Below are 10,338 nucleotides of genomic sequence, written 5' to 3' on the forward strand. Positions count from 1 at the left end.
TGATTTATGACTTCTCTCATATATTAATTTATTTGTTGTGGTTTTGTCACGGATTGCTAAAGGGAGAGAATTTTATGACATATGTGATTTAATGTTAGGAACATATGTCAAATTAGAATTGGCTGATCCTTTGACAAAATGCACTTTACTTGTTTTTGGATAGATCTAGGATGTGTTTAATGCTTCAAGAAACAATATTTCAAGATTTAGTGTTAAAGCCATGCAAATCTGTCCAAGAAACAAGTAAAGAAGTGCTGGGTTTTAAAGCTCAACAGTTAGTATCTATCTAGGTCTAAAAAGCTGCTAAAGCACGATAGATAAGCTATCTATTGATGTTTATGAAATTCAGTTTTTCAGACCTGATTTCAATCTAATCCGTGAATACATGTTTGAGCTTTCTTTTCTCACAACCCTAAACATATATAAGGATTATTTTAAAGGTCATCAAAGGTTGTGTAAGTGTGAAGCAAAGTTGTGTTCATGCAAATTGTGATGGGAAATAGAATTTGCCCTAATTCATATTTCTCTTGGAGAAGCTACTATGTTTGTACACCGTAGTGTTTTTTAATCAAGGAGTTTCTTGATCTTCATCGTGTTGATGAATTGAAGAACTTTACAGCCAACATCTTTCTTAAGTTAGTGAGTAAGCTTCGTATTGGGATTCGCGCAATGAATTGATTAGTCACGTATTGGAGTCGTGCAATAAAAGGAGAAATAGTCACTACAGAACAAGTCCAATCGGGTATTGAGGTAAAAGTTCAACTATTGGTTGATATAAAGTAATGAGATTCCTTTACTTGTAATCGCATGTTGTGATAAAAATGAATTCTCGGGAGTGGTGACCTTAAAATCACCCAGTAGAATTTTTGCTACGTAGATTTTCCTCATTCGTAAACAAATCACTGAGTTAATTTAATTTTCGTTACATTTAGTTATTTGGTGATTTGTTTGTGCTACCACGCATATTGTATGCTAATGGAATTAATTAATTAACTTGGCTAATTAATTTGTTAATTCATTGCAAAGAGTCAATACATTCTTGACATATCACTTATATATGATTCAGTACAAGCCATTTAGATTTAAGGCTCAGCAGAGACACATTATAGTATCTTACAAGTTAAACGGTACAATACATGCCCTTTAGAAATGCTCAGCAAACACATCAAAGTGTCTTGCAAGCTAAACGAAAGCTAATGACAATGCTATTACATAACCATCCAAAACCATAATATGCTAGCACTTCCAGATTGAGGCCTAATCATTACTCTACTCCGAAACAAACATTTTCCTCAACCGAGCAGCATGCTCCTCATAAACCTTCTTCTGGTCAGGAAGAGTCACGGCCACAGCCTCCTTCTGCATGCACCTCTTAGCCCACACAATAATCTTGGGGCACTCCGCCTCTATGTTAATATTGCCTAAGACCTCGTAGGCATGGAACCAGCAGTAGAAAGTGATAAAAGAAAGGTCCACATACCAAAATGTATCAACCCCAAAGTAAGGCTTGTCACCAAGCTCCACCTCCAATGTCTTTAAGGTTTCAAGGAATTCCTTCTTGCCTGCCTCTTGCTCTTCTCCTTTTGTGCTGCATAACTTCTTTGCAGCTCCAAAAACCTGAATTTTCCACACATTGTATTGCTAGAATGAGCAATGACAGTGGCGAATTTCAAATCAAGTCTACTGGGCAAACTTAATATTTCTCTGGACCTTAGCAAGTGGGAAAGCCCCATTAAATATGTTCTTGATTGTATGATACAGAGAGACTACAGAACACTCCTAACTTTTATTTTAATTAGTGACTTACACACAAACGAATGGGTCTTGAACATGACTAATGCTAAGAGTGGAAAGAAATAAAGTTTTAATTTGGTACCCAACAACTACATAAATTGAACATGGTCAATGAAAAGCAAATATAAACCATCAAATTTTCTTTCCTTCTTTTTCTCCCTGCTCTTATTTCTTTCAATTGTTTTTCGCTTTTTCTGAAAGACATCTTAGTAATCACTTGGGCGTTTAAGTTAATTCACTGCCGACACTCTGCTTTGATCTCTATGATCTCCTAGGATTGGAGACAAAAACTTGAAATTAAGTGTGAATTCCAGGAGCAGATGTAAGAGACTCTTGATTCCACAAGGAGAACTACTCTCGTAATAGAAAGAAATTCTTAAAAAACTTTAACCGAGGAATAATAGATTTCAATTTGAATTGAAGGCCAATGTAAAAGCTCCATATCTCAAAAAAGTACCTTAATTTCAGTAGGAAATCATATTTGAGATTTTTTTTTTTTTTTTTTTTTTTTTTTTTTTTTTTTTTTTTTTTTTTTTTTTGTTTTCTCTCCCTCAAGATGATGCAGGACAGAGTACGGCGTTGCCTTCTATCCACTGTTAATTTTATTTTATTTTATTTAAATTTTCATGTAATTTTTTGAATTTTATATTTTAGGTTGTTATTTAATCTTCCTCAAATATATGAAATCCTTGGTGAACAACTTAATGGATAAAGAACAAGACTCAGTATCTTAAGACTAGACATGGCAAAACGGCGGGTCGGGTCAAGTCAATTGGGTTGTGGGTCAAAAACAGGCCATTTTAAGCTGGTTAAAAGGGGGTTCGGGTCAATAGGGTTTCGGGTCGGGTCGGTCAGGTTGACCTGTATTTTTCACATGAATTTTTTTTTGAAAGAAAATAACATGTATTTGTCATTTAGAAAGTCATGCAACAAATTATTTGATGTAAAATTTATTATTTTGAATTCACCACTTATATTAAGCATGAATTACACTTATTAATATTTAATCAATAATTTGAAAATTATACAAATTTTAACATTGCTATCTAAAACAAAATAATACAAAGATAAGTAAAACAAATACACAAGTTCTATTTCTACACAATATCAACATCCCAAAATATAAAACAAAATTATAAATGACTTATTAGATAATTCATTTGACAAATAATAAAAACATATAAGAAATTGACAATCTTGAAAATTAATTTTATAATCTATTATCAATTGTAGTTGGCACTTTATTTCAATTTTAGATATATATTAAAGTTTGATTATTTACTTATTTATGCATGGCATGTTTTATGAATATCATATCATTGTTAAGCAACACATACTCTAGAAAATTTTATAATTTATTTTGAAAAGCCGTTTATTTTGGACATAAATTGTTAAAAAATAGGTCTAAGTATTTATAATTTATATTAATTTGATACTTTGGCTTCACTATTTTCACACTTGTAAATGTTTTTCGCACATGTTTACAATTTTAAATTTATGTTTTTAACTATACTGTTATCAGATTATCTTGGCATGTACTTTGTCATTTGATAACTAAAAATCTTTACGTGTTACAGAGTGCTCAATTATTTATCTTTCAATTAATTTACATATAGTTATGTAAATGTCTCAATTGTTTCCTTAATGCTCACACTAAACAATTAAATCAATATTATCTTAATTTTATTATTTTTTTACCAAAAAATAGTTCAGGTTTGGGTCAAGTCAGGTTGACCCCAAAAAAACATGAATCTGGTCAGTGGTCAATCCGTTTTTGTTTCGGGTCAAAATTCGAGTTTGGATCAGGTATTTTTCAGGTCGGGTTGGGTCAGAAAATTCTAACCCGTTTTGCCATATCTACTTAAGACTACTTATCAAATGATAAAACTCTAGGAGTTTTAAGATTAAGTCCAAATTCGCAAATTTTTCTTTTTTTAATCACAATATTTTATATAGTTTCATAGAATTAGCAAGTTCTTTGGAAAAATATTCTATACAGTCATCTTGCATGTCTAATTGAATCACTGCCTTGACATGGCCTTCCTTGACATGGCCTTCGAATTAGTAAATTATAATAGAATCTATAAACATTCTAACATAACATATTTTAAAAGAAATCTAGCGAATCCAACCTCAGAAACATAAACATAAGGGAGTGTTTGGTAGAGTAGTTTGAAATGTGATTTTTGTTTTTTTTTTGTAGTTTTTTAAAATATGCGTGGATGAAAAAGTGTGTGAAAAAATGTGTAATGTTGTTTAAAATGTGAAAATGTGAGTTTGATCTCACGTAACAAATAGGCCCAAAATATTTCACACAGTATGAAGTATTAACTGAACATTAAAAAACTAAAAAAAAAGAAAAAAAGAAAAAAAAAGGGTCAAATGTATGAGACTCAAACACCAATGAAAACCGAGAAAAAGAAAAACACAAGGAAAAGAAATTGTACAAAAGGTACCTTATTATCAACAAAATCAACCCAGAACCTGGCTTGAGCTCTTTGGTAAGGATTAGAGGGCAACAATGGAGACTTATCATTCTAGACCTCGTTTATGTACTGAACAATGATGAGGGACTCACACACAGGCTTCTCGTTATGGATGAGAACTGGGATCTGCTTGTTAATGGGGTTCATCTCTAAAAGCAGAGGGCTCTTGTTCTTCAAGTCCTCTTCCTTGTACTCATACTTGATACCCTTCTCAGCCAGAGCAATCTTGACCCTCATCCCAAACATGCTAGGCCAGAAATCCAACAGAACCACCTCGCCCGCCATTGTCACAGAACTCTAGGTGTTGAAGCAAATGAGAGAAATGCAAAAAGAAGTGTGAGAGAGTGCAAAGAGACTTGCAAGAGAGCGTTGGTTTATAGTCAAGGGGTTGGTCAGGTGGCTTTCACTAAAATATGACTTACTGCTAGGAGGGAATTTGCAGAATAGCTGTTAATAGGGATTCAATGTAGTAAGTTAGACAACGTTTCAAAGTTTTAAGAAAAATAGAATCTTGAGTTTTAGAAACTTGAGATCCATATTAAAACCCGAGTTTTATAAACTCGCTTTGCAAGTGTTTGGCTGGACGAATTGGACTGAAAATGCCACATAGATCTCGAGTCTCTAAGACTCGAGTTCCATGCAAAAAAAATTTCCCCTATAGTGGCGTTTTTAAGCCTTATAGTGACATTTTAAAAGCCTTATAGCGGCATTTTTCAGCAAAATATTTTTTTATAAGTGTGATCACCACATACCAGGTTCTGGGAGCCCTATAGTGGCGTATTTAAGCTCTATAGTGACGTTTTAAAGCCCTATAGCAGCGTTTTTTTTTTTTGCAATTTATAGAAATCGAGTCTTTAAAACTCGATTTCCACGTGGATTCTTTTACACATCAGACCCATCCACTTACAAATCGAGACTTAAAAACTCGAGTTTTATCTTGGAACTCGAGTTTTAGACGCTCGAGATGCTAGTTTTTAGCATTGTTTTGAAACGTGACAACTAACTAAATTTTTTGATATTTGGAAATAGTGTTCTTACTGCTAGTGCTTTCTTCTTTTTTTCATGACTGAGGATAAGAATGCCATAAAATTTACTTAATATAAATATACTTATATGTATATATAATAATAGAAGAACCTGATAAAAATTTAAATTAGAATTCCAATTTAGAGTTTTAATTTTACGCTGCCATGTGTCTTAAATTATTTATTCTCAAAAAGTTTTATTTTTTAATTTTAAAATCAAATGTGGGACTACATTATAAATATTCATCCAAATGAGTTATTAAATACAAAAATGAAAGAGTCTAGAATAAATAAATTATAAAAAAAAAAGTGCTTCACAATAATAATAATAAAATGAACAATTTGCATCTTATATCTAATAATATCCTTACAATTTTTTTTTAAAGTTAACAAAATATAAAAATGACTATTAATAGTATTTCAATTATATATATAAGAATTATATTATGCATCTTATTATATATTTTTAAGTGTATCTATGCATATGCATTGAGTTACAAACTAGTTATACTTAATAGACTAGAATATCTATGGTCATAAGAAAAATGTTTTAGCTATTATAATATTTAGTACGAAAATTAATTTTTTTCACTTTTAATTTTTTTTTTTTTTTAAATACTAAGTATTTGAAGTTTTTGAACTTATGAAATGATGGGTACTCGCATCGGTATATGTAAGATAGTATAAATGCAAATCTTTCATTAACTAATTCAAAAAATTATTTATATCAATTTGTCTAAAATTATATATATATATATATATATATATATTTTGTACAAATTTACGTGGTCATGAAATGCATATTTTATTCATTTTTTAATTAATATTTTGGCTGATGTGTGTGAAAATGGTTGGGTGAATATTTTAAAAATAATGATTATGTGAATGAAAAAATTGTTATGTAAAATAAAAAAAGATTTAGATTCTTATATTAAACTAAGGAAGATAAATTTTTTTAATAAACTAATGCAAATGTTCTTTTATTTTATTTTATTTTTATATTGAAGGAGTAATTATTATATATTTATATATATATATATATATATATATATTTGATAAGGTAATTGTTTTTATTTAATAACATGCCTTTCCAAGTCAAAGTCTATTGTACTAACATTTCTAATACTTCTGGATCCTTCCGCAATATTCCGGACGATGTCATTGCTTTTGTCATATAATTTACCACTTTGGCATTGATATATCAACCACCACTGACCACACAAATCTCGTTGCAAGTTACAACCATACCCAGCTCAACCCAAGTCAGAATCCTCTAAACTATGGCTTTAGTCTAACAAAAGTAAAGAATTAACATGGGACACGTGCATGGTCAGATGTAATTGCCTCAGGCCTTTCAGGCACTTTAGACTTCTCCTTGTACTCTCATTTTGTCCATTAGAGACAGACAAACAACAAAAATTGGAAAGAAGTAAAAAAAAAAAAGATACAAATATTAATGAGAAGAATATCTGGAATAAAAAAAAGATCAAAATAATTTCATTATGAACCAAGGGGCTTAGTGTTTTTACAAGAAATTTCTAGCCAAACTTCTTATAAAAGATCTTTTCTTATCATCAAGTACCTTATAAAAATAATAACTCTTAACAATTTTTTTTTTTCCCTTAACACCCCTCAATTTCTAGGAATTTGTCACTTCAACTGTCTTCGATAGTGATATGGGTATCTAAAATACGAACAAGGTACAACACAAATCCCAGTGAATCCAATCAACCCAATTTTAATTAGGCATTATTACATTAACATAATTATGGCTTCAAAATTAAAAAATGAAAATAAAAATCGAGAGAGAGAATAAAATTTGGAAGGTGAGCATGTACGTATGAATTTTTCTATCTCTTTCATCCAGATATCCAATCACAATCCTCAACCAAAAATAAGGCTACATTAATGGTAACTTATTTAAGCGAGTAGTTCTATGATCACAAATTGTTCCACAATTTTTTTGTCATAATTTTAACGTTACAAATTGTGTGTGGTTAACCATCATTTACTCATGTTCCACTATTGTTTCTTCATCAATCATAGTTTATCACATCACAGTTATAGCAAAAGGTTGTGAAAAATTTTGTGGTGACGGACTTTTTCTATTTAAGGTCCATTGTCTTCTCTTTTGGATCTTTGGGAGTCTCTTCAATTGTCTCAATCCTCTATTAACAAACTCTCACACGTTTTGTTCTTAAGAGTTGATTTGTCTCTACTTACCTTTCCATATTGCATTATGTAGGGGTGGAATTTTGTTTTATTCTTGATTTCTGCGTCTTCAAATGCAAATGATTTTTAGTTTTGATTTTTGGCTCAAATGTTTATTGATTTAAAGGAGATGATATAGTTGAAGTTTCAAAGAGGATAGACATGATTCTAAAGAGAAAATTCAACATCAACATTCTAAACCGTTAAGTATGGGTGAACAATCCAAAGTCCATATGAATTTGTAACAATGACCATAGTTTATTAACCAAATATGTTTGTTCATTAAAAAAAAAAAAAAAATTAACCAAATATGTCATGAAAGGTTGTAATAGACCTGGAAATTTCACATTAACTATTATGTACAATTATATGGTTGGTCCATTTTATTGGTTTTACTTTTAACTATTTTTGTTTATACTATCATTTGGCTAACTTCGTGTTATTATAGCAAGCGCTCAAAATTAAAATTGATACTTAAATTTAAGATCCTTGATAGGAGAAAAAATTCTGTTGGTTTAAGTAACTATGCACTAGAAGTTTCTTCATGTCATGTTTCATCATGACAGCTAAGCAGCTAAGATAAACCCCACAACATTAATTAAAAAAAAAAATGCCTACAAGAGTGTAAGTGGCAAGATAAACTACACCATTATTTCAATCATTTAACCAAAGAAAAGAAAGTTGTTCTAAAATTTTCCTTTCTGAGGGTTCATCTATAGTTGCACAATGCAGTTAAAATAGTAGGAATTTGTTCAAACGTATCCCTCTAAATCTTGATCTTTGATACTTAATATATTCTTAATTTATTGGCTAATATCGATGCCCATGTTATGCACTTCTACATTTTTTAGAAATAAAAGCATATCTTTGGGGGTAAAATCCAAGCATTCAGGTTTTAGGCTTCCAAGTGTTTGTGTGTGTGTGTGTGTTTATATATATATATATTTGCCAAAAGTTTTCAAGTTCAATTGGTATTTCTTAGTATATCCAACAGAGACATTTTGGGTTCACATCTCTCCTTCCCATTGTTTTAATTAACTAATTTATTAAAAAATAAATAAAAATTGAGGCTTGTGGATCATTAATTCAAGACTTTAATATATTAATATTAGTTTCTAAGCACATGCTACTTGAGTGCGTGCTCATAAGCTTTTCTATTTTTCCCCCTAAAGCTCAACACTTTTTATTCATCCTAATTCTAAATTGATGCATTTTCTTATTACAAAATTAAATTGGAGTATGATGAGATTTAGCACAAAAGAATTAGTTTAGACACAAACAAATGCATAAATAAGTCTACCCATTCTTGTAGCATCCCATATGAAAGAATATTGATGTACAAAAGATGGACATGATTGATATTTCAATCTAGCCTCTAGGTTGCTCTCTTTCAGGATTTGACCACAAAGCCACAACTCATTTGATCTCATACTCAATTAGCTACGTCCGATTATTTGACGTGGTGGTTGGCTTTGAAACCAAATGTTACAAACCCAAGAATATAACTCACCTTTGAAAACCGGCTTGCAAGGGAAAAGTGCTCAAGAGCTTATAAGCATATGGTTAATCTTACACTTAATCCATGTGGGATGCTAAGATCATAACATATCACTTCTAGATTTGGGACTAACCACTAAATAGTCTACTCCAAAGTCCAAACCAAGCCTTTTTCTGAACTGTCTAACAAAATCGTATACCTTCTTCTGGTCAGGAAGGGTCTTGGTGATAATGTCCTTTTGCATACACCTATGAGCCCATGCAACAATCTGAGGACACTCTGCCTCAATGTTGAAACCCCTTAAGGTCTTAATCGAATAGAACCTAGTGTAGAAAGAGATAAGACTAATTAAGGTCCACACACATTCTATTCACACTTTCCATAGATTATATAACAGGATGGACAATAACAGTAATGAATTTCAAATTACGTATACAGGGCTAAAAGAATATTTCTTTAAATCTTTGCAAGGGGGACCATATAAGATGTTCTTGATTGCATGTGAGATTGAGAGGGACTATTTGCCTCTCCTTAATGGTAACCTTACATACTATTGGACTCTCTTTAAAGTACAACATGACTACTGGACTCTATTTAAAAAGAAACATAACATCACATAGGACTCTCTTCAAAGAGAGACTCTACTGACACAAAATATCTGACCATTATTGATGTGACAAATTGTCATGGTAAGTAAACAAGTGATCAATGATAAATAGGCTTGTATAAGAATCAATAAAAATTTGTCAAATTAATTAATATAAAAATTAGTTTCATCAAATTTTTTTTTTTTTTTTTTTTGTATGTAATATTACTCTTCAAAAACATAACATGACTAGTGGACTCTCCTTGGTAAATCAAGGTTGGCTAATACCATTGATTAAAAAGAAAAAGGTTGGCTGATACCATTTGCTAGGCCAAAAAACTGCTACCCCCATTTGTTCTATGCTCTCCCACAATAATTTTTTAATTGAATGGAACGAACCTCTAATAATCCAAGCCTATAATATTTTGCCTACGTAGCTGCAGCAAAAGAAGAATAAGTTTGGTGCCACAACTCGCCCACGTAGTGAGGTGTAGTTGGCGGAGGGGTGATGATAGGTCCATATGGGGACACCTCTCCAGCAACCACAACTCGCCACATGGGCAAGTTGTGGCACAAGTTATGGCACCAGAACTACTCGCAAAAGAAAAGAAAAAGTTACCACATATATATGGGACACCCATGTGAACAAAGCTTGGTTTCTTAAGTACTCCTCGAGTATAGAGAAATAGTACTCCTTATTCTCACATTTATAGTGGACTCCACCATAAATTTAATGGA

General features: G+C 31.4%; 1 pseudogene; it reads right to left on the reverse strand.

The window, feature by feature from the left end:
- Positions 1 to 1,269: 1,269 nt before the first annotated feature.
- LOC115987354 lies at positions 1,270 to 4,604 on the reverse strand (annotated as a pseudogene).
- Positions 4,605 to 10,338: the final 5,734 nt, after the last annotated feature.

This window comes from Quercus lobata, chromosome 4, assembly GCF_001633185.2.
Source record: "Quercus lobata isolate SW786 chromosome 4, ValleyOak3.0 Primary Assembly, whole genome shotgun sequence".
Taxonomy (NCBI): Eukaryota; Viridiplantae; Streptophyta; class Magnoliopsida; order Fagales; family Fagaceae; genus Quercus; species Quercus lobata.